At 50.4% G+C, this 25,200-nt stretch overlaps 2 protein-coding genes across 3 annotated transcripts in view; one reads left to right on the top strand and one right to left on the bottom strand.

Annotated features, from left to right (window-relative positions):
• The window catches only part of LOC116938777 (adrenodoxin-like protein 1, mitochondrial), an 83,299-nt gene that overhangs the window by 45,706 nt on the left and 12,393 nt on the right, over nucleotides 1-25,200 (bottom strand). The window lies entirely within an intron of this gene.
• LOC116938750 (uncharacterized) overlaps nucleotides 12,334-25,200 on the top strand; it is a 59,168-nt gene continuing 46,301 nt past the window's right edge. The window contains exons 1-2 of one of the 2 annotated variants that reach the window (XM_032946352.2): nucleotides 12,334-12,451; nucleotides 19,744-19,848. The gene's annotated coding sequence lies outside the window, so the exon portion shown is untranslated. Of the gene's footprint in view, nucleotides 12,452-18,328; nucleotides 19,849-25,200 lie in introns of those variants that run through there. The other variant, XM_032946359.2, reaches the window with a different exon arrangement.

Below are 25,200 nucleotides of genomic sequence, written 5' to 3' on the forward strand. Positions count from 1 at the left end.
CAAGGAAACACACTCAGGGAGAGGCGAACGCTAAAAACATATGAAAGAGACGCACTTACGAACCCGCCCACTTGATCTACTGCCGGCATCTCAGCGTTTGTGAACAGTCTCGCAGCACATGATGAAATACGTCTGCTGCTGCTGGTCATCGCCATTGTCGTCGTTAGCCACGACCGATCCATCAACCAGGACTTTATGTGAAATAATCATACAAATGCACACCACGTTTTCTCATTGAAAATAGGTACATTTCAAAATATCACTGTCCTGGTCACAAAAGCAAAGTTTGTGGGGAATAATAGCCATTTTCTGAACTTTTGAGGCATAAGCAATTAGCAAATAACACTTACTACCCAAGATACTATTTTTTTTGTTACACAGTGGTATCCAACTCAGGCGTGCGTGTTCACAGCGCATGAAGCCAATAATTGCGTCACCGCTCCGCGTGTAATGCAATCATATCATGATCGGCCTTTAGAATTACTATGACACCATCGTGCTTACGCTTTGCGAGACGTCTCTGATCAGCATGTTGACAAAATAACCGATGCATCGGTGGTTGGTAACCACGGGAATACCAAAGACAAACAACACCTCCCGTTTAGACAATACGGAACATTGCGACAAGCGCTGTTGGCAAGGAGCTATTCGAGTCGGAACGGTGCGTGAGAGGGGTGGGTGGCCAGCACCACGCCCGGCCGCCTTTGTCTCCCGAGTGGCGACGTTTACACACCGCACCAGGTACTCGTTTGAGGCTGAGTCGACCTCGGACTGGTTCAGGTAACCGTCACTGGTGTTGGTCGTGAGCGGGAATCGAACTCGGGGCGCTGGGTTTGCGGTGCAGTGCGCTAAGCACGACACTTCCGTTCCCCACTTTGTCTCCCCAGTGCACACACACACACATCGCGTTTTTCCATAATCCTCTAGTTTTTGGTGTCCTATACTTTTGGAAGTAAATGCATTTATTCGTACTTTCCGTCAATACGCATTTTCATGACGTTTTAAACTGGATGGATTTTTGTTGTTGATAATGTTTTGGTTGAGATTTGACCAGGAACACAGCCAAGCAGGCAGCGAGAAGCAACACACATATGCCTCAAGAAGAGCGTTTTAATCAATGCGTACTAATTACCCGCTGCTGACACATGAACCAGAAACATGGGGAATTGAGGACGACAATTTAACGCAAACTGCTAGGGAGCGCGGCGGAGGACGGGAGATGAGACGCACGCTGGGAACGACAGCGAGAGACGGATAGAGGAGCACGTGGACTAGAGGGCGTACACGGGTTCAAGACGTCGTTCTGTTGGAAAACGTAGAGTGGACTTGATGAAGGACACGTCGCTTATGGAGGATGACGGACGATGGTTAAGAATGACGACAGAATGGAAGCCGAGAGAACGGACCGCGTCCAAGGGGACGTCCACCGAACACGATGGGATTATATAAACTATTTTTTTTATTTCACCAGGTGAGGCCCACTGAGCTACACAGATCTCTTTAATAAGCGACCTGGTCACAAATGATAGTTGAACGAAGTGGCTTATCAAACGTGTCACGTTGATTCTAAATGTGGAGGGGAAAAAAACGGAGGACCCGGTGAAAAAAATCCACGCAAGCGCGGGGAGAGAGAACATGCAAACTCCCAACTATGCAGGCGTCAGGGTCGGGATCGAACCCACGCTCTACTGCATACCAGGCGAGGGAATTAACATCTCGCCATCATCCAGCGTGCACGTGCCGGATGAATGATTACATTTAAGGATTGTTAGATAGGGCGACGGCGTGGGGAAGCCTTTCATCCAGCAGTGGATAGGATCGTGGATAATTAACAATAATATTTTGGCTTAAAGCTTTCGTGACTGCAGGAATTCATATTTTTTGGGTCTGTCGGTAAAGCCACGTAGATAGAAAATGAATAATAATAAAAATATATCACATTCAATATTTAAAATAAAAATAACATTAAATATGTATTATTAAATTTATATCTACGTGGCTTTACCGAAAGACAAAAATAATATGAATATTAATATTTTGATTCAGGTTGCAGCACTATTTAAACCCAATATGGAGACAGCGAGGCAGAAATCTCAATCTATACGTTATATGGGCAAATCCACTGCTGGATGAAGGCCTCCCCACGCAGTGTCTGTCACGAGAGTCGTGACCATACTTTGTCACTTTGCTCAGTGGGGGGGGGGGGGGGGCAACGGTGGGGGTAGGACTTCGTAGTTCTGAGAAATCACTCACCATTGATGTTATCGGTGGCTGGGAATCGAACTCAGGTCACCGGGTTCATAGCACAGTGTATATACTTACCATGTACCTCCGGCCCACACCTATACTGTGATTTATCATGACGTAAAACATATATAAAATACAGATGAAATGTTATGGAATGAAGAGTTCTAAACGTAATCTATTATCTGTGACATTTTGTTCTGAGAAATAACGTTAAAGATAAAACTGTGCAGCTTCCTGTCGTATTTTAAAACCTCCTCCTCTCCCTCCACACCCTGTTGCGTGGGCCACAAGATTGATCTGTTAACATCTACTGTGTCAGCAACTACCAAAACAAAACTCCGAAGAGAATACTACGTAGTGCACTCGAGGGGACACGACTCAGCAACTACGCACACACAGCTGTGGCAGTCGACTCTAAATGTTGAGACTCGAGCACGCCTCTCGGATTATTTACGCACTGCAATCGTTTATTCTACCCATTGTCGGTTCTATTATCAGAAAACAACGAACGTAAATTTTGATTTAAAGCTTTCGTGACTGCAATGATTCATATTCTTGGTTCTTTCGGTAAAGTCACGTTGAAGGGAAACAATAAAATAATTATATATAAAACAATAACAAGAACATTTGAAAGAAGTGGCGGTTTGTATTTATTTATTTTTAAACGTTAGCGCCACGGAGAGCGATTTGACAGTTTGCTTAGATGGACTAGTCCATCTATGTTCGGAAAAGAGGAGGGGGGAGACGAAAAATTAACGTATGCTCTCTGAAAGCCACTGTAAGCGTGAACAATCAATTAAGACCTGAAATGGTTTATCGAATCCTTCCAATGATTGCTAAAGCCAGAATCCATCTTCTCGGTTGAAATTGTCTCTGTGTTTGTATATGTGGATAGCCTCATGAACGAATCTCTCATGGTAGCCAGATGGCTTGCAAGGAACCTCTGTCTTGGAGAAGTCAATGTCATGTGAGCCTACTGAATTATAACAGTGATCTGCCACGGCCGAGGTGTTGGTCCTACCGTGTTTCAGGTCTGCTTTGTGTTCACGAATGCGGTCCGAGACATGTCGTTTGGTTTCTCCAATGTAACTACTACCACAGAGGCAACTTAGTTTGTAGATACCAGCGTACTGTATGTCCGGAATCACATCTTTTACAGACGAAGTCAACGAAGTGGTTTATCATCACTTGGACATGTATATCAGCCAATTATACAGGCGTCAGGGTCATATGTAAGTGATATAGATGGATTGTTATATAGGGAAACCATGGGGATGGAATGGTAGAGGCTTGGAGAGGCATTCATCTTTATCTTCTAATCTCATAGAGATTTTTTCTAGCGCCTTGTTCCCAGGCGCTTTAAGACAATTATAAAATTGTACATAAAATGGCCGTGGTTGAAATAAAGGGTGCGGTTGCTATTAAAAGTGGTGGTCGAGTTGTGGTGACAGGAGAAAAGGCGGGAGTGCTTAAGGAGGGTTTAGGATCGTGGTGGTGATTGGGGTAGGGAACGTGACCAGGGGCAGAGATAGTGGTTGGAGTTGGGGTAGTGATAGGAGTTGGGGTAAACCTGGTCGTAGCTGGGGAAGGGGGGGCACGGCGTAGCAGTCGCAGTAGAATGGGCAAGGGAGAAGAGATGGGGGTAGTTTTAAGGGAGGAACGGAAGCAGGTTATAATGAAGATTATTGTTTTACTAGCCTTTTGCCCGTCCAAAGACGGGTGTATTGCAGTAAATCTGAAACTTGCAAGCGAAAAGCAGACCGCGACGTGACATTCATTGCATTAATGCGTGTGCAATTTGTAAGGGCGCGGTGACACAGACCTATTTCATTTTAAGGTTATAATCCCTTGTTCATCGTGACGTCCTTTTTACTTTGATGTCTCAACAGCGTGACGCAGATCACGTGACGTGAGGGTTCTGCCTTTGTAGTGAGGGTTGTAAGTTGACGCCGAGGAGGGGGGGGAGGAGGTGCCTCGGCCCCCCCATTTTGAGTGACGTCAGCCACTAATTATTATGAATGGGGGTGGGGGGGTGTCCATTTGGAAGACGTCACCTGCTCATGAATATTAATGAGGGGGGCTGGTCGATGTGGAGTGACGTCACGAGCGTTAAGGACAGACATTCCTGGGTGATTATAGTAGGTATGTGCAGTGGGAGTTTGTTTCAGTGAAGAGGAGCAGTGCATTGAACCGTGGGTGATAATGATGATAATTTTAGCTATCTTCAATCTTGATTTGAAGTTTTCGTGACTGCAGGAATCCATACTCTTTGGTTTTTTCGGTAAAGTCACGTAGGTATAAAATAAAAATAAATCACGACGTTTCGGGCGCAACGCAAGCGATGTGTTGCGCCTGAAACGTCGTGATTTAGCTATCTTGTTTAATCGATTTCAGTGAGTCATCAGTTGGCCGCAATTCTTCATCTGGACAGAGAGGGGACTGCTAATCCACGTGTTTAATGTTTAATATAGCCTCCATGGTACCTGGCTGGACGGTGCAGACCTTGTAAATCTTTGCGATGTGTCTGGTCCGGCGTGTTACCGGACTGTTTGTCCTGCTGCTGTGGTTGGCAAGGACAGTAACGGTTCACCACCCCCTTTGCAATTCATTGCCATCATTTGGCGGGTCGCAATTTGTTTTTAGTCTCAATTCCTCTCACATTGTGGTTAATATAGTGGACTCTAGTGGCCGCTTGCCACTCGTCTAGCATATTCCAGTTTCTGCCTTTCTTAGATCATTGATGCTAAAAACTACCTAACCTGGTATATAGGAGGTCTTGGGTTCGATTCCGACCCTGACGAGAGGCAGTAAGCTGTATACAAGAGATAAAGGTTAATGAGAATAAAGAGAACAGGTGCTAATGAGAGAGCTGTAAACAAGATGCAAATATTAATGGGATGAAAGCAAGATAAATAATCATTTATGGAGCTATTGACAACTTCTAACGATTAGTGATATGAAAGTGAGATAAATAGGAGGGATCGTTCTGGAGACAAACGTTAAATATTAGTGTTCACATGTACTTAAGGTGGCAACGAAAAGTCACAATGTATGCACGTGGTTGTGTAGGACATCACGTGGTCGGCCAAGCATAAGCTGGTGTTTTTTTTACGTGGCCCACCAGAAAATATTGTTGAAGAACCCTGGGGTAGCGTTAAAAAGAATGCATACCCGGTTCAACTATGGCAAACCAAACAAATGTTTACCATTGTCCAGATCACAGTGTGAAGACATTTCACACCATGTGACTGCTGTGGAGCCGATCATCTTGCTCAGGATGTGTCAACGTGGGAATATGGTTAAAACGTGTATCCCTGACAAACACGTGCTAGATTGTGAAACGTGTATTTCCCTGAAGTAAATATGTTTACGTGACTCCTCCACAAACGGAGCGAACATGACGCGTCCGCTGTGGTAGGACCGCCCCTGCCCTATCTCCTCCGCCCACATCACGCATTCACACAACTCTCGTCCAGGCCCTCTCTTGATTTCCCCCCTGCGCTCCGCTTTCACCAAGCCGCAGTGCCCCGCGTGCTGAAGTATGGTAAAAAAAAAACCCAATGACTGACTTGGCGTGTAAGACATCTTTATTCAGCAGCGGATTGATAAAGGAGATGCAACATCTGCATTGATGTGATTAGCCAAGTCTCCTCTTTGACAGCACAGATGGTGGAGGGGAAAGGATTCCAGACAGTGGGGGCAGACAGTCGGTTGGAGGCTCCAAGAGAAAAACGCATTAAAGTTGCGGGAGCAGAGAGTGAGTGAGGCGAGTGAGATGGGCGAGACCATGGGGGGGGGGGGGGGGGGAGGCTCTTTTAAGATGGTTAGTGCGATCCACGATTGGATTTGTTGCCAGTGGACGGATCGGGGCATTGGGCTGATTGCGGTCTCGGGAGAGAAGTCTGTCGGTGGCATTTGTGATGACCCGGAACCTAGAGATGGATTCTGGAAGGTTGCAGAGAAGAGATTAGCAAACGTGAAGTCGGGACCTGATAAAGGGATGGATAAGAGTCTTCGCAGCAGCAGCAGCAGCTGGGTTTCAGAATGACAACGATGTTGCACAGATTGCAGTGATGTCCTGTAAAGTTCACGTACGTGGCATTGAGATTGAGAGCTAAGGATCACAACAACTTTAAGGTTTCGCAAACCTTTTTCATTGTCAGATTGGGAAATATCACTAACTTACAGGGAAACACATAATAGGTGATGTTTTGGGAAAGTGCTTCCTCACAGCACATAAACAGACACGAGAGCGACAGAGTGGACCTTTTTGCCTTTGATGCCAACAATTATAGCTGGAGGATGTTTAAAAAGATCCAAGATGACACAACTTCAAGCGAGAATGTGAGCGTGGCCAGTTTTGTTGGGTTAATGAAGTCATTGGCGATGTGCAGCCAAATGTCACGAGCATGGAAATTAACCGTCAACGATTTAGCCAGGTGGGAGGAGATAATGCCGAAGACCAGGGCTGGGTATGAATCCTTATTGGACACCATAGACCGCACCTCCGATTAACACGGTTTGTTACGTACGGTGCGAAAGAAGGTCAAAATACATACATCCACGTGTTTCTGAGAGGATGACCGTCCTTGATTGAACATGTGGGAGCGGCAATGAAGAGGTAGGAGTGGGTGCCAGTATGCAAGACTTCGACATTGTTTAGGAGATGCAAGACGAGTGGTCTATGGTGTTAAAATCCACAGAATTGTCAAGGAAGCCCAGGGATAAGAGTGATCCACAGTCTGAAAAGACCATTTAGCGTCACACTCTACTTGAAGACAATTAGGTGGTTCAATGATGATCATATAGTTGTAGATGTATAGCACGAGACTTAAAGCTATTTATAACTTTCGGCTGATTCTGCCCTGAGTGAAACCAACCTACTTCTGTCCGGGCCTCACATATCCAGGGTTTGAATTAGAAAAAAAAATTGGCTTTTGGCTCTTTCAAGCTAAAAGCTGTATCTTTTAGATTATTATTGTATTTACATCGGTCATGCGTGAGTAATATACGCATCTAATACTACTGTTAAACGTTGTGTCACGAGTGTTCCAGTGTTAGATGTGTACATGGCGCCCGGTCTCGTCGGTTTTCATAAGCTCAGCAGTTCTGCCCTTTACGGGAGCTCGCTAACGGCACTTGCCCCCACGTGCATGTTAAGGCTATGCGGGGTGACGCCTAAGTGGCTGCAGTCCTGCTGATGATTCCCGTAATAGGGCGAGGCAACGCAGTGGTGCACTGGGGGAAGTGCCGCCACGTCGGCCGGGAGCCGCGCGCGTCTCGCGCAGCTGATGAGCAGTTTCGTATCTGTCAACGGTATCTGTCAACAGGAGGATGGGCGAGTGGGATTTCGCCATCGTCCGAGCAGGAGGTATCGAACGACTCCGACTCGAGTACTCCGGGAACCGCCTTACGTAAGGCACTGTACGCGGCAGAGGTTTATGTAAAATCTTTACGACATTCATTGCGTAAACAGCAGAAGGGGGTGGGAAGGAGGGAGGAGGCGGGGGAGGAGGAGGTTGGTGGTGACGGCGGCGGCGGTGGAATAACTCAGAGAGAGAGAGGGCACGGGAGGACACGGGAGGGAGAGAGACGCTGGGAGAGAGGGAGGGGAGTGTGAGAAAGGGGGGAGGGTGTGGGGGGCTGTGTGTGTGTGTGGGGGTGTGTGTGGGGCGGTGTGTGTGTGTGTGTGGGGGTGTGTGTGTGGGGGGCTGTGTGTGTGTGGGGGCTGTGTGTGTGGGGCTGTGTGTGTGTGGGGCTGTGTGTGTGTGTGGGGATGGGTGTGTGTGTGTTGGCGTGTGTGTGGGGGGCTGTGTGTGTGTGGGGGTGTGTGTGTATGTGGGGGCTGTGTGTGTGTGTGTGGGGGGCTGTGTGTGCGGGGGTGTGTGTGTGTGTGGCTGTGTGTGTGTGTGGGGGTGTGTGAATGTGTGTTTGGGGTGTACGTGTGGGACTGTCTTTGTGTGTGTGTGTGGAGCGCGCTGCGCTACGAACCCGGCGAGCCGAGTTCTTCTCCCGCTCGCGGCCAACACGGTAACGAATATCTAAACCCGGGCCTCTCCTAGGTCGACTCAGCCGTAAAAGTAATCAATGACGCGGTGTGTAAACAACTGGGGAGACAAAGGCGGCCAGCCGTGGGTGTTGGTCGCCCACCCCATCGTGCGTCTGCGTTATAGGTGCTCGCTAACTGCACTTGCCCCAAAAGCCTGCCAAGGCTATACGGGCTTGGGGGGGGGTCTTTGTCTTTGTTGTGTGTGGAGGTGAATGTTCGATGGGGGGAGCGCGAGCGCAGTTTGTGAACGCGCTGCGCTCCGAACCCGCCGACCCGAGTTCGATTCCCGCTCACGGCTAACGCCGGTGACGATTATCTGAAGCGGCCCTGGGCCTCCTCCCCTAGGTCGGCTCGGCCTCAAATGAGTAGCTGGTGTAGCGGTGTGTAAAAACATCGCCACTGGGGAGACAAAGGCGGCCGGGCGTGGTGCTGGCCACCCACCCCCATCGTGTGCCTTCACAGGTGCTGCTACTCGCTAACAGAGCACTTGCCCCAACAGTCTGTTAAGGCTACACGGGTGATCTTTGTCTTTGGGGTATGTGCGAGGTGTGTGAATGTACGGGCGCGACTTAGCGTCGTGAGTGCAGCGCGTGTGTGGCGTTTGCATGTCAATGTGTCTTTGTGTGTCGTGGTATTTGTGTGCAAAAGTAACCTTCATAGGTGCTCGCGAACAGCGTTTGCCACCAACAGTATTTCACGATCTGTGATCATTCGTGCGGGGGTTTTTGTTGCGTGACTGTGTGTGTGGGATGTGAATGGGGAGCGGTGGTGATCTCGCCGCGGTTACGAACCTGGCGACCCGAGTTCGATCCGCGCTCACGGCCAACGCCACCAGGGAACAGCGATTCTCTGAACCGGTCCTGGGTCTCCCCCTAGGTGGACTCAGCCTCAAATGAGTACCCGGTGTAGCGGTGTGTTAAAACATCGCCTCTGGGGGGAGACAAAGGCGGTCGGGCGTGGTGCTGGCGGCCACCCACCCCCTCGTGTGCCGTGCCGGCCTTCATAGGTGCGACTCGCTCACATAAGGCTATACGGGGGACCTTTGTCTCTGGGATGTGAATGCACGCTCGGCATCTGTGGAGGAGGCTCGTGAAGGACGCTTGCTTGCTACCGAGGCAGTTGGAGGCAGTCGCCCTCCCAACAACAGCGGAGGCCAGAAGCAGGGACGCTCACGATTGTTGTTGTAACGTGCTGACCTGCCCCTACTGGACATCTGTGAGAAAGAACCCAAAAGTTCATCGGATTCCGCCAGTGTAAATTCATATTTTTGATTCTGACACAACCGAGTGGAGCGTCGGGCGGACAAACACTCTAGTCATCTCAGTCAACCCATGGCACCTGGGCCTGTCCCGTGACCTATCATCGAGCCTTCGACACTTCACGTGGCTTCAAAGTGCACCTAGCCTGGCACGAACCCCGTGGTGACGTCACCACCACTTCGCGGCGGCTGCTGCGTTTGCCAGACATTGATTTGGACTGCGGGCGAGTTCCCTGCGCGCAATGAAACCAGGCGACCTGGGTTTATTCCTGGCCACGGACAGACGCGATATCTGAACCCAATCCTATCCCTGTATCCCTAGGTCGGCTCGGCCTCAGTTGAGCACCGGGGAGACAAAGGCGGCCAGGCGTGGCTCTGGCAACAGCGCCACCCAGGTGCCTCTCTGCCCCCTCCGCCTGCACGCACGCGCCGGGCTGACCGCTCCGGTGAGGCCGCTTTGAAAAGAACGTGGGACCGCGACAGGACGTCACCGGGGAGTGCTATTTTCTTTTTTGAAATGAAAAAAAATGGTCTTTTGTTTTTAGGAAGCCATAAAACTCGCGTCGGAGAGTCCGGATGTGTAATCCACGTTCAGCAGCCGTTCGTTGTTTTTGCGTTGTCTTCCCATTCACCCAATACGGGTGGAGCAGTGGCGCAGTGGTTAGCGCACTCAGCTATGAACCCAGCAACATAATAGCTCGATTCCCGGCCACTAACATCAGTGGCCACTAGTATTTAAACAAGCCCTGATGCTGTAACCCCCCCCCCCCCTTTTTAAATCACAAATTTGCACTGACCAGCGTGGCCAAGTATTCTCAACACAACACCCGCATGATGAATTGACAGCGTGTGGGGGAGGGGGGGAAAGCCTTCATCCAGCATTGGATTAACTTAAGGGTTGTACATATTTACCCTATTGTTATTTCTGTAACAGGTGCTCGCTGACACCACTTGGCCCTAGGGTCTGCCAACCCCCACCTAGGGGCAAGTGCTGGGAGGCTGTGCGGTGGGTCTGTCTGTGTGAGCGCCTATCATTGTGTGACACCACGTGTACGTGTCTAATTGCGTGCGAAAGAGCGGGGATGTAATCTGGAACAAGGGGAGGGGGAGGTATACATTTTACGCGAGAGCGCAATGGGAGAGGCGGCGGTTATAGCTTTCGAGTGTGCAGGCGGTGCAACTGCGCTGGGGGTCTACGGAACCGGAGGGCTCCAGACCCTCGGGCTTAGAAGATGGGGGGGTACACAGCCCCTCACCCCTTCCAATGTCATTCCTTGCTTCAGGGTCCATGCCAACAACGTTACGTCAATGCGGGGGAGATGTGGAGAGAGCGTTAGAGAGAGTGAAAAGAGAGAGCGCCCAAGCGTTTGTGCATTGAGTGCAGAAGACGCGAGGTAGGGACGCGAGAGTGAGGAATAAAGAGACGGGGGGGGGGGGACATTGAGGGGGGGTGGGGGGGGATAAAGAGATGAGAGGAGCGAGATCGGGAGAGAAAGGGAAGAGAGAGTGCGAGGCAGACAGGAGATAAGATAGAGGGGGGAGTGGAGAAGAGAGACGAGTGCGAGGAGACGGGGGGAGGAGACGAGTGCGGGGAGGGGGGACAGTTCGGGGCGGGTGTGGTGGTGGTGGTGGGGGGAGACTGGGGGGCGGGTGTGGTTGGTGGTGGGGGGCGGGTGTGATTGGTGGTGGTGGGGGGGGGACTGTGGGGCGGGTGTAGTGGTGGTGGGGGGAGACTGTGGGGCGGGTGTGGTGGGGGGGGAGACTGGGGGAGACGGAGGGAGCGAGAGTCGGGTTATCTGGGGACACGGGGTACGTGCTCACGCCGGGCGGAGGGCGCGCGCCAGGGAATGCGCGTGCACGCTTTCTGCGTCTATAAAAAGACTGGCGTTGTGTGTATACGTGCACACGTACGCGCGCCAGCGATGATCGTTGCGCACGTATACATGAGTGTACACACGTGCACTGCACTAAACGGCACAATAATAATTGCATTCGTACAATAATTGTAGAACATCGTCGGCCGTGGGGTTCTATCCACTGCTGGATGAAAGCCTTCCCCCTCCCCTCCCCCCCAAAAAACGTCGCCCATCTCGATGGCGATGTAACGAGCAAATCGAGCGCGCAAGCTTCCTGCACACCAATGCATCTCGGCTCGGGACTTCCAACCCCAGCAGTTGAATTCCTCTCGGGCCCGACTCCTTCCCACGTTCTGTCCACCCTTGTTCGTTTTGAATATCGTGGCATCGTCACCCCTGCACCTCCCCCCCATCCACAAACACCACCACCACCTCTTAGCGACTCGTCATGCCTAAGACCATTTTGCTTTTTCCAAACAGTACAAACAAAAACACGTGAGACCGGCGTCTGTTTTCTACACCACGTGTTAATTACATAATTACACAAACAGCTACTTAATTATACACAAAGACACCCCCCCTGCCCCCGTGATGTACTGTATAACCTCTTCAGACTGGTGGGGGCAAGTGCTGTTCGCGAGCACCTTTGAAGGTCGGTATAGCACACGTGGGGGGGGGGGGGGAGCACAACGCCCGACCGCCTTTGTCTCCCTTCGTGGCGATGTTTACACATGGCGCCAGGTGCTCGTTTGCGGCCGAGTCGACCCAGGGGTGGCCCCAGGACCGGCTCAGAGATAATCGTCACTGATGTTGACGAGAATTGAACTCGGCTCCGCTAATCGCTCACCTTCCCACCACCGCCACTCACCAACAAATCTACACACGCACAGACCCCCCCCCCCCCCCCCGATACACTTGCACCGGCAAGCGCTGTTGGGCCAGTGCTGTGGGCCGACCTTACGCCTGGCCGCCTTTGTCTCTCCCCCCCCGTCCAGTGCTGTTTAAACTCCGTGCCAGACCCCCAGGGCAGTCAACCTAAAGGTAGGACAAGCATCACAAGTTCAGATATCACGCGCCACTGATCTTATCCGCCTTGGCTCACGCCTCCTCCTCCGCGCGCGTGTGCGTCTCTCTGTCTCTGCGTGTGTATGTTATCACTACGTTCTCGGTGCCTTTCACATTGCTTTGTCTTCCTGTCTCTTTTTCTCTCTCTCTCTCCCTCTGGGTCTCTTCACGTGCCTCTCCGTGTGTCTCCTACCTGTGTCGCGTCGTGTCTGGGCACCCCCCTCCCCGCTCCGTGGCTTTTGTGTGCGTCTCGCCGTGTCTCCTTCTTGCCGTGTACGTCTGAGTTGTCTCTCTGCGTGTCTCTTTGGCTCAGGTGTGTGTGTGTCTCTGTCTCCCTCGCGGTGGCTGCCTCCAAATGTCGCTCACTGCCTCTGCGCGTCTCCTCCGTCTGTGGCCCAGGCTCTGTGGCTCTAACAATCCGATACGTGCAGCTTACCGCAAGTAACGCTGCCATTATGTAATGTTACAATGTCTTAATGCTGATTATAGAATGCCACTATGAACGTGTAGGCGACACGTGGTACAACATATAATTATATACGGAACTCTAAGATTCCAAGGCAGAAACTTTTTTACAATCCCCCCCCCCCCCATTTTTTGTGGTTTAAAAATCAAATAAATGTGTTGCTCTCTGCATGTCCTATAAATACCACTGTATTAGTATTAACTATATGTTATACGTAAGCTTTTTAGCCCATGTAGAAGATCAGAATGTATTATATGGGCTTTGGAGCCTCTTGACACATTAGCCCGAGCGCGATCCACACTGCGCGTGCATTAACCACTCCAACTCCGCTCACCAAGTAACTCGCTTTACTAGTAAAACTACGTTGTCTCGTGCTCAATTATGTCTGTCTGCCTCTGTCCGTGTCTCGTCGTCTCTGGCTCCTGCACACATCTGTTAAACCCCCCCCCTCCACCACGCCTTTCCACAAAACTGAGTTGGTTGTACAGCCTCTGTAGTACACTTGTGTTTACGTTGCTGTGCCGCAGTTATTGTAATATATGCGTGCGCATTTGTCTGTTGCGTGCACTCTAGGCCGCTGAAGTGTATTCTGCGTGCGTGCACATGTATTGACGTGTGTGTGTATTTGCGTGAGAAAAAAAGGTGTAAACGTGCCCTGCCGCCCTTGTTTTGTTGTTGCGTACAAGTTCTGTTAAAACTTTGCACGCGCCAATACGCACACGTATATGTGTAGTCTATAGGTCTTCCGTTGCTTCAGTCCGCGGGTCGGTTTCGCCTTTTTGAGCCTCATCGGCAGGGTCGGGCCTCTTGATTAAAGAAACGTTGCAGTGGGTTTTGTTTTGTGTTTTTTTTCCCCCCGCCACGTGTTCGTTCATTGGCATGAGCAAAACGAGGCCCGTTCAGAGCGGAACACCAACGACTCGGCGTACAAAGCCGTGTATAAGGATCACGGGTGTGACACGTGGTGTGTATGTGTATATTAAGTGTGTGTATATATATACATGCGTGGATATATGTCGTCGGCAAAATTTGCATTGTTTGTGTGTGTGTGTGGTATCTTTTGAGAAGGAATATATTCTGGTGTCACAGGGAAACTTTGGGGAGAGTTTATCTCACTAGTACGACTCGCCTTTCTGATTTGTACGCTGTTAATGCAGTCGCAGTGAAGCTTGCCCCGATCTTTATGCATTCTATTTAGGACGGTTGGATAAGTACGGTGGGAAAGAAGTTCGCCATACAGTAACATAATATACATGGTTTGAACGCTTTCTATACACAATATACAGCACTCCAGTGTTTTAATTGTTCAACCATGGGTTCGTGGGAGGGTGGATGACTTGCATCAATTCCCACTCACGTGTGTATATATGTATGTGTGTGTGCATCAACTTGCGTATTATCTACGTGTCATTGACGTTAATGCAAATCAGAATTCGCCGCGCGCTTTGTCTATCCACTGCTAGATGAAGGCGTGTTTACATCATGTCGGCCGTGGGGGGTGAGAGGTTGTTTGACCATACTTCCCCATGCTGGTGAATGCGGCGTGTGAATGCAATATTCTTGGGGAGCGGTGGTGCAGCGGGTCAGCGTTACGGTGGCCATCGAACTCGGCGATCCGAGTTCGATGCCCACTCACGGCCAACACCACCGGTGACGATTATCTAGTCCTGGGCCTCCCCTAGGTCGACTCAGACTCAAATGGGTACGTGGGCGCGGTGTGTAGTAAACATCGACACGAGGTGAGACAGAGTCGGCCGGGCATGGTGCTGGCCACCAACCCCGCGCCTCGTGTGCCGTTCTTCATACTTTGTCTTTTATATACACACACGAGGTATGCTTGCGTTTACATATATACGTGCGGGGACGTAGGGCCAGCACTAGTTTTACTGATGCATCTGGAAATGCGGTGAGAGGAGTGGAGGGGAATGAGTGTGGGGGAAGGAGGGGGGGAAATGCATTTGCTTCGGCCCCTATATTTTCCGCTCTAGGCAACCGTTGTGTGTAGCCTAGCCCCAACGTCGCCACGACTTGCGTGTGTGTGGTGTGAGAGTAGTGTGTGTGTGGTGTGTGTGGTGCGAGAGTGGGGTGTGTGTGGTGTGTGTGTGTGAGAGTGGGGTGTGTGTGATGTGAGAGTGGGGTGTGTGTGTGTGGTGTGAGAGTGGGGTGTGTGTGGTGTGAGAGTAGTGTGTGTGTGGTGTGTGGTGCGAGAGTGGGGTGTGTGTGTGGTGCGAGAGTGGGGTGTGTGTGGGGTGTGTGTGGTGTGAGTGGGGTGTGTGTGTGGTGTGTGTGGTGTGTGCGTGTGGTGTGAGAGTGGGGTGTGTGTGGTGTGAGAGTGGGGTGTGTGTGTGTGATGTGAGAGTGGGGTGTGTGTGGTGTGAGAGTAGTGTGTGGTGTGGTGCGAGAGTGGGGTGTGTGTGTGTGGTGTGTGTGTGGTGTGAGAGTGGGGTGTGTGTGTGGTGTGAGAGTGGGGTGTGAGAGTGGGGTGTGTGTGTGTGATGTGAGAATGGGGTGTGTGTGTGTGTGGTGTGAGAGTGGGGTGTGTGTGGTGTGAGAGTGGGGTGTGTGTGGTGTGAGAGTAGTGTGTGTGTGTGGTGTGAGAGTGGGTGTGTGTGTAGTGTGAGAGTGGGGTGTGTGTGTGGTGTGAGAGTAGTGTGTGTGGTGTGTGTGTGGTGTGAGAGTGGGTGTGTGTGTAGTGTGAGAGTGGGGTGTGTGTGTGGTGTGAGAGTAGTGTGTGTGTGGTCTGAGAGTGGGGTGTGTATGTGTGTGGTGTGTGTGTGGTGTGAGAGTGGAGTGTGTGTGTGTGGTGTGAGAGTAGTGTGTGTGTGGTGTGAGAGTGGGGTGTGTGTGGTGTGAGAGTGGGGTGTGTGTGGTGTGAGAGTGGGGTGTGTGTGGTGTGAGAGTGGGGGGTGTGTGTGGTGTGTGTGGTGTGAGAGTGGGGTGTGTGTGTGTGTGGTGTGAGAGTGGGGTGTGTGTGGTGTGAGAGTGGGTTTGTGTGTGATGAGTGGGGTGTGTGTGTATGATGAGTGGGGTGTGTGTGGTGTGAGAGTGGGGTGTGTTTGATGAGTGGTGTGTGTGTATGTGATGAGTGGGGGGTGTGTGTGTTTGATGAGTGGGGTGTGTATGTGTGCGGTGTGAGAGTGGGGTGTGTGTGGTGTGAGAGTGGGGTGTGTGTGTGTGTGTGTGTGTTTGATGAGTGGGGTGTGTGTGTGATGTGAGAGTGGGGTGTGTGTGTGTTTGATGAGTGGGGTGTGTGTGTGGTGTGAGAGTGGGGTGTGTGTGTGGTGTGAGTGTGGGGTGTGTGTGGTTTGAGAGTGGGGTGTGTGTGGTGTGAGAGTGGGGTGTGTGTGTGTTTGATGAGTGGGGTGTGTGTGTGTGGTGTGGGAGTGGGGTGTGTGTGTGTGTTTGATGAGTGGGGTGTGTGTGGTGTGAGAGTGCGGTGTTTGTGTGTTTGATGAGTGGGGTGTGTGTGGTGTGAGAGTGGGGGATGTGTGTGTGGTGTGAGAGTGGGGTGTGTGGTGTGAGAGTGGGGTGGGTGTGTATGGTGTGAGAGTGGGGTGTGTGTGTGGTGTGAGAGTGGGTGTGTGTGTGTGGTGTGAGAGTAGTGTGTGGTGTGGTGCGAGAGTGGGGTGTGTGTGTGGTGTGTGTGTGGTGTGAGAGTGGGGTGTGTGTGTGGTGTGAGAGTGGGGTGTGAGAGTGGGGTGTGTGTGTGTGATGTGAGAATGGGGTGTGTGTGTGTGTGGTGTGAGAGTGGGGTGTGAGAGTGGGGTGTGTGTGGTGTGAGAGTGGGGTGTGTGTGGTGTGAGAGTAGTGTGTGTGTGTGGTGTGAGAGTGGGTGTGTGTGTAGTGTGAGAGTGGGGTGTGTGTGTGGTGTGAGAGTAGTGTGTGTGGTGTGTGTGTGGTGTGAGAGTGGGTGTGTGTGTAGTGTGAGAGTGGGGTGTGTGTGTGGTGTGAGAGTAGTGTGTGTGGTGTGTGTGTGTGGTCTGAGAGTGGGGTGTGTATGTGTGTGGTGTGTGTGTGGTGTGAGAGTGGAGTGTGTGTGTGTGGTGTGTGTGTGGTGTGAGAGTAGTGTGTGTGTGGTGTGAGAGTGGGGTGTGTGTGGTGTGAGAGTGGGGTGTGTGTGGTGTGAGAGTGGGGTGTGTGTGGTGTGAGAGTGGGGGGTGTGTGTGGTGTGTGTGGTGTGAGAGTGGGGTGTGTGTGTGTGTGGTGTGAGAGTGGGTTTGTGTGTGATGAGTGGGGTGTGTGTGTATGATGAGTGGGGTGTGTGTGGTGTGAGAGTGGGGTGTGTGTGTTTGATGAGTGGTGTGTGTGTATGTGATGAGTGGGGGGTGTGTGTGTTTGATGAGTGGGGTGTGTATGTGTGCGGTGTGAGAGTGGGGTGTGTGTGGTGTGAGAGTGGGGTGTGTGTGTGTGTTTGATGAGTGGGGTGTGTGTGTGATGTGAGAGTGGGGTGTGTGTGTGTTTGATGAGTGGGGTGTGTGTGTGGTGTGAGAGTGGGGTGTGTGTGTGGTGTGAGTGTGGGGTGTGTGTGGTTTGAGAGTGGGGTGTGAGAGTGGGGTGTGTGTGTGTTTGATGAGTGGGGTGTGTGTGTGTGGTGTGGGAGTGGGGTGTGTGTGTGTGTTTGATGAGTGGGGTGTGTGTGGTGTGAGAGTGCGGTGTTTGTGTGTTTGATGAGTGGGGTGTGTGTGGTGTGAGAGTGGGGTGTGTGGTGTGAGAGTGGGGTGGGTGTGTATGGTGTGAGAGTGGGGTGTGTGTGTGTGGTGTGAGAGTGGGGGTGTGTGTGTGATGAGTGGTGTGTGTGTGTGTGATGAGTGGGGTGTGTGTGTGATGAGTGGGGTGTGTGTGATGAGTGGGGTGTGTTTGATGAGTGGGGTGTGTGTGTGTTTGATGAGTGGGGTGTGTGTGATGAGTGGGGTGTGTGTGTGATGAGTGGGTGTGTGTGTGTGTGATGAGTGGGGTGTGTGTGTTTGATGAGTGGGGTGATATATTTCAGACGGAACACAGTCCGGAACCCTGTTCCGGGAATTATTTTGGCACCCAACCACATCCACGTCACGATATTGCGGTGGAGTGTGCAGTGGTTGGGGTTCAATAAGAGATTATTATCAAGGATAGGCGTATTCTAGTGGTAGTGCCTTACGCCGACAATTCCTATTCACAGCCAGCCGTAGCAGCTTTCCGGAATATCGGGTGAGAAATGAAGCCCTGGGTGGGAGAGTGCAGTGTGCAGTGTGCGCACTGCACTATGTATGTTGAACTTCTTTCGCACCGTACGCAGCCAGCCGTGCTAATCGAACCCAGCGACCCCAGTTCGATTCCGGCCCATGGTCAATATAGGTGACGAATACCTGAGCAGGTCCTGGGCATCCCATAGGTCGACTCAGCCTTAAATGAGTACCTGATGCGGTGTGTTAACATCAGCAATGGGGAAACAAAGGCGGCCTGTAGTGGTTCTAGGACATCACCACCCTCCCCCCATCGCGTGCCGTGCCTGCTCACCGCACTTTCTGCCCCAACAGTCCGTTCAAGGTTACACGGGGGGACTTTATTTTAGTGTGGTGTGTGAAGTGTGTGAGAGTGAGTGTTGAGGATGAGTTGGGGTGTGTGTTGTGGGTCTGTATGAGTGTTGGCGTGTGTGATGATGGTGGCGTGACTACTGTGTATGATGTATGGTGAGCTGTGTGAGTGTAGTGTGGTGAGTGGCGTGTGTATATGGAGTTTGTGGTGTGTGAGATTGAGTGTTGAGTATGAGTGGGGTGTGTATGGTGGTTCTGTTGAGGGTATGAGCGTAGTGTGTGTGATGAGAGTGGCGTGACTACTGTGTATTATGTATGGTGAGCTGTGTGAGTAGTGTGGTGAGTGGGGTGTGTATATGGAGTTTGGTGTGTGTGAGAGTGGTGGAGTAACGGCTTACAAATCTGGCAACCCGAGTTCGGTTCCCGCTTACAGTTCCACATTGGTGGCGGGATACTGAATCTGAACCGGTCCAGGGCTACTCCGAGGTCGACCTAGCGATAAATGAGGACTGTACCTGGTGTAGAGTTTAAGCCTGATTCTAGCTACCCACACACCCTGTCCATCAGAGGTACTCGCTAACAGCAATTGCCCCCAAGGTCGGTTAAGGCTTTACGGGAGGGATCTTTGTTATGAGTATGCGGTTTGTTATGTGTGGTGAGTGTGTGGTGTATATGCAGTGTGTTTACGGTTGTGTGTGTGTTATGCGTGAGTTGTGGTATCTGGTGAGTGACTGTTGTGTTTTTCGGTTTGTGTTGTGTATATGGTGAGGGTGTTGTTGTGTGAGTGTGGTGTGTGGTGAGGGTGTTGTGTTATATGCAGTCTGTTTTGTGGAATATGCGGTGTGTGTTGTGTGTGTATGGTGAGTATGCAAGGTGAGAGTGTGTTGTTGTGTATATGTGAGTGTGGTATAAGGTGTGTTGTGGTTTATGCGGTGTGAGTATGTGTGGTGTGTTGTTGTGTGAGTATGGCGTGTGTTGTGTGTGAAGGTGGTATGTGGTGTATGTGGTGCGTTGTGTGGGTGTTTGGTATGTTGTGTGTGTGTGTGTGGAGTATTGTGAGGGTTCTATTGTGTCACTATGGTATTCGTTGTGTGTGAAGGTGGTATGTGGTGTATGTGTGGTGCATTGTGTGAGTGTGGTATGTTGTGTGTGTAAGTGGAGTATTGTGAGGGTCCTATTGTGTGAGTGTGTTATATGGTGTGTGCAACTGGTATGCGGCGTGTGACTGTGGTATGCGGTGTGTGTGGTGTGTGTGTTGTGTGTGTAATTTTGGCGTGTACGTGACACAGAAACCCATGCAGCCTGGAGACCACGGGACGCAGGAGGAGAAACAAAGAGATCAGTGAGACACGAAACCCGGAACAGCCCGGAACGCTGTTCTGGGAATTACTTTGGTATGCCACATCCATCTCGCCGTATTTCACATATTAAAGAAATACACATATCTAAACATGTTTAGAAAATTACAGGAATATAAGGTACAACAGCAGAGGGTTATGGTTTGTGTGATATGAAGAAGGACCATTATCCAAAGTGTCACCTATTATATATTATTTTAAGACAGTGTTCGTGATTAATATGTTGAGTTTTTAGTTTTTTTAATTGTGCTTATGCACCACTGCAAACACAGCAGCATCACCAAATAATGTTTCATTTTGAGTATTATTTTCCATAGGCATTCCTACTTTGTACTCTAGTGGTAGTACCTTATGCCGATAATCCCTAACCAAAGCCAGACTAGGAGCTAGAAATTAAACCATGGCCGGATTAGGGCAGCGTTTTCGTGGCGTTGTGAGCAGGATGCGCTATGTGACATCTTTACATCAATCTGGGCCACAGGATGGGAAGGATGCCCTGGTGGTCCCCATGTTCAAGAAAGGGTACTGCACTTATTGCAATAACTACTGCATCATCTCCATTAGTGTGCTGGGAAAGGCCCTGACGACGATTATTCAACTTCCCCTTGCCAGGCATGCTGAGGAGAGGCTTGCGCAGCCACAATGTGGTTTCAAACCGGGCCATCCCACACGGATGCCATATTCTGTCTGCCAAAGCAGAAGTGTAGGAAATTTTATTAGGACCTACATATGTCTCTGCTGTATTGACCTGGTCAAGGCCTATACCATCATCTGCCCAAGGCTCTGGGTTATTCATGCTTATAGATTATCTGACCCCTTGCTCTCAGTCATTAAGGACCTTTATGATGGTGGACAGACCTTGGTAAAGTGGCGTGGGTGGGAGTCAGAGCCATTTTCAGTTCACCTTGGGGTGCGATAGAGATGTCTTCTGGCCCCTACACTATTTCAAATCTTCCTTGACCACGTACGTTAAGAAGCTTTCTATGGCTGTACCAGATTAATTTCCATCTCGTACAGATAAAATTGGAGGCTGATGGATGCCTGGGTGCGGTCAAGGGATGGCTTGCTTTTGGTCAACCATGTTTTGCTACTAAGTGATGGGTCCTTACCATTAGCCCCACTAAAACAAAGCACCTGCCTGGGTATTTTCTGTGATCGAATGCTCCACCCCTTCTACCCCCTTTAAGTAGTGGGGCAGTTGTGTAGGTGAGACGTTTCCATACATGGGGAGTGTGCTTATGACTAGCTCCGATTTGACAATGGTTTCACTCCGAATCAGTCGAGCAGCATATTTTCATCAGCTGCGTTACGCTGTGTGGAAGCTACCTGGCCTCTTACTCAATACGAATCTCTTAGTTTTCTCGATCACAGTTATGCCCTGTCTTCTCTTTGCTTGAGAATTGTGGACCCATTTAGAAGAACACCCGAGCCAGATTTAATTATTCGGCCTTGCCTGTAGACAATCCATCCTGGGCTAACCAGACTGGATTGTGTGAGTTCAGATCCTTGAAAGATCAACACACAGTCCCATCAATGAGCTCTTCCCGCAGGAAAGGCTGCCCAAGCAGATCGTGTTTGGCCCAACATATTGGGCTAAACGGGCACGGCACGGACTAGAGAAGAGATGGAGTAATGTGGTAGAGGAGGATGTGGAGCTGAATGGACTTGCCGAAGAATGGTACCAGCGTTTTCGAGGAGGTACGTGTAGGACGCTGTTTCTGAGCAGTTGGAGGCAGTCGATTTCCAACAATAACTGAGGCCAGAGGAGCGACACTCACAGCGAGTAGAGCGTCGGGCAGATAAAACGAAGCAAGGTGACACAGTGGGGAGCATGTTTGGTGCATCTGCCAGTCATCTTAAGTCAACTCCTGGCACTTGGGTCTGTATCGTGACCTGTCAACGAGCCTTCGATAATTCACGTGGCCTCAAAGCATATCTAGCCTGGCAAAAGCGCTGTAAATACATCATTGTCACTTCGTGTCGAATGACGAATGATGTTGTAAATCTGCGGGGAGTTACGAAACCCGCTACCCGAGTTAAATTCTCACAACCAAGATCGGTGACGAATATCTGAACTGGTCCTCTGCATCCCCCTGGGTCAACTCAGCCTTAAATGAGTACCTGGCGCAGTGTTGGCCTACACCCACCCCCGTCGTGAGCCGTTCCAGCCTTCATAGGTGCTCGCTAACAGCACTTGCCCCAACATTCTGTTAAAACCTTTACGGGGGAGTTTTGTCGTCAATGTAAATGTGTTTACCTTTAAGTCACGGTTTGCCTTTGACCTTAGCCCTCCTTGCTGAATAGACTTTCCGTTAGATTGATGCACACGTGTATCATGTGAAATAATCATTACGCGTCCTTTTTTAGAGTCTCGTCACAATTCGAGTCTTAAGTATTACGTGCGTGTGTTTTGCTTTGCTGGTGTGTGTTTGCGTGTACATGTTAGTGGTGAGCGGTAGTGGAGAGGGTTTAACGCTACGCTGCGCGACAAACCCGGCGCCCCGAGTTCGGTTCCCGCTCACAGGCAACACCACCAGTGACGATTATCTAAATCGGTCATGGGCCTCCGCCTAGGCCAACACAGCCTCAAGTAAGTACCTGGTGCGGTGTGTAGTAAACATCGCCACTGGGGAGACAAAGGAGGTCGGGCGTGGTGCTGGCCACCCACCCCCTCGTGTTGCCCGTGCCGGCCTTCATAGGTGCTCTCTAACAGCACTTGCCCCATCAGTGTGTGAGAGTCTATACGGGGACGTTTGGCTTGTGTGTGTGTATGTATATATGTACCATGTGTGGGGAGCGGTGGTGCAGTGGTTTGCGCGCACAGGGCTCTAAACCGGGCTGAGTTTTATTTCCGGCCACAGCTCGACATCAAGTGGCGAGTAACAACAACCGGTACCGGGCCTCGCCTCGGTCGACTGGACCTGTAAAAGAGCACTTGCTGCGATACATGGACGTAACTACCTACGAGGGAGACAAAGGCGACCGGGAGTGGTGCGCTAACCAACCACTACCACGGGCCCTTTTTCGTTCGCCTTGTCGGCCCTTAATAGGTGCTCGCTAACAGCACTTGCCCGAGCACTCTGCTCGAGGCCACCGAAGTTTTGTTGTTGTTTATGTACTTAGACGCGGTACGTGTATGTGAGCGCGTGTCGTCGAGTATACGTGCATATACACGTGACGTTAGTGGCGGTGTGCCTCTGTGTATCTTTATAACCAGAAGATGAGCCGACTTTGCACAAAGTGAAACTTCATTTATTGACTCTTTCGCGATGATGATAATCGTCACGGTGGTGGCCGTTAACTTTCCTGAAACAAGTATTTTTGAAATCTACGTTTCCATGACGGAGTTGAATCTATTATGAAATCCAGTAAACAGTCACCACCGCTGACTTACACAACCGACTATACACGGGCAATGCAAACACGAGTTTGAAAAACAAAAAAAATGTTCATGTAAACATACAAAAACAATTAAAACAGCAGTTAAAGAAACGAAAATACGCGGGGCAAGAGTTAAAAACGCGCAGTTGGCTGGCACAGAAATCAACAAATAAAACAAATAAGTGAAACGTTTTCATAAACCAAATAAGAACGTTGGGAAATAATATATGAATTGCCTCTGGGTGTTCTGAGTGCGCGCGACCCGATATGACTCCGTCACGTGACCCACCAGCCCAGCCCCGCCCCTCACCCCGCGCCCCGCCCCTCGCCGCCCACAGCCCCTCCCCCTCCCGCTCAGGCCCCACCCCTCACCCCCCAATTCCCCTCCGCCCCCCTTCTCTCTTAAAGGCATCCGGACATTGAAAGAGTGGGGGGTGGAGAGCCTTAACAACTGGTCAAGATATCTTATTGGTTTGAAATAGGAGGGGAGAGTGTTGGCCATCGAATGAATGCATTTTTTGGTTTATAACCGTTATCATTCACACCGTCATCGTTACCACCAGAAAGTCATCCCCGCGATTAAATGCAATTTGGAATCCTTTAGCAAGTGCTCGAGGTGGATCGTGCACTCCTCGGAATGCGAGATATGGCAGAAGCTTGGATTGACTTTGGCTGATGATGATCGTAGCGTCTACACACGACGACACCTCAAGACGTTGTGCAGAAAGTGGGAATATTTTACAGAAAGAAAGAAGCCATCAGCAATAGAAGGACGAAAAGGAGGACTCGGAACATGGTCAAGGGAGTCGACAGCATGGATGGAAATGGGGAAGGGAGTTTTAAATTACAATAGAAGCAGAAGAGGAATTAACGATTTCCCACTGAGCAAATGTTGACTGGGTGCCTCGACATAAAACCTAGGTTGCTGTTGAGAGTGCATGGAGGGGAGTAGAAAAGGAGGAGAGATAGGAGAGGGTGTCGAGAGGATTAGAGTGAGGTGGGAGGGAAGAGGTAGGAGAGCGCGTAAGAGGGGAGTAGTGAGATGAGTGGGGAGAGAGATTATGGGGACAGGAGTAGAGTGAGATGAGAGTGGTAGGCAGGGACTTGTCCATAGGAAGATCTTGACTGGTGAAGGGGGGCTGTGTTGGAGACCCGACTCCAAGTTAATTTTGGACCGCAATCGGAGATCACAGAAGGCTCAACACAAAAACCTATTATCAAAATAAAAGATCAAGATGTAATCATGGCCAAGGCCATCGATGTCACCTCACCTCGCCTTTTACTGTCCGACAGATCCCGCAGCTGCTGTGCAGTAGACGTGCCTCCTCCAAGATCTGGACTAAAATAGTTTCACTTTCTGGTCTTAGGTCTTCCATTGGTGAGTGGATACCATGCCAATACCAGTAACGGTACCTAGCCCTCCCCCATCCTGTGCAAAGCACGTCCCACCCAGTACAAACATTTTGCCAAATGAACCTTATGGCGGGACCCCGGGGTCCCATAAGCCCCCGGCTCTCACATAAACCTAATTGCGACATCATTTGATGTCTGTTGAAGGCGAACGATACAGCAATCTATTCCTCTCGACGATCTCTACACGATGTGCCAATCAAAGTTTGAAAGTTTTGTTCTGCGCATTCATCCTTGCTGCTGTGCTTGGACGACATGACAACAGAATGATCTGCGCCAGGTGGGTCGCGGAGTTTATATGCGCGGCGGGACGGAGCCGCCAAAATAATTAATTAATTGCGGTTTTGACTTCCATTTATTCGGACCTCGGGTCCTCCCATAAGGTTCAAATAATAGCTACAACATTTACCTGCCATGTTCCCTCCCAGACTTCAGCCTTGATTATGACGTCTTGCCACAATCCAGGAATCCCATTTCAGACACCTGTGCTCAAATGCTATTAACTGTTTGAAGCTGCTGAGTTAAGGTCCAGCTCTAATTCAACTTCCACTATTTAACTTGTATTTATAAAAGTACAAGTTTAATGCAATAAAAAAA

This window comes from Petromyzon marinus, chromosome 1 (assembly GCF_048934315.1).
Source record: "Petromyzon marinus isolate PM22_M1 ecotype Great Lakes invasive population chromosome 1, UKy_Petmar_22M1.pri1.0, whole genome shotgun sequence".
Lineage (NCBI taxonomy): Eukaryota > Metazoa > Chordata > Hyperoartia > Petromyzontiformes > Petromyzontidae > Petromyzon > Petromyzon marinus.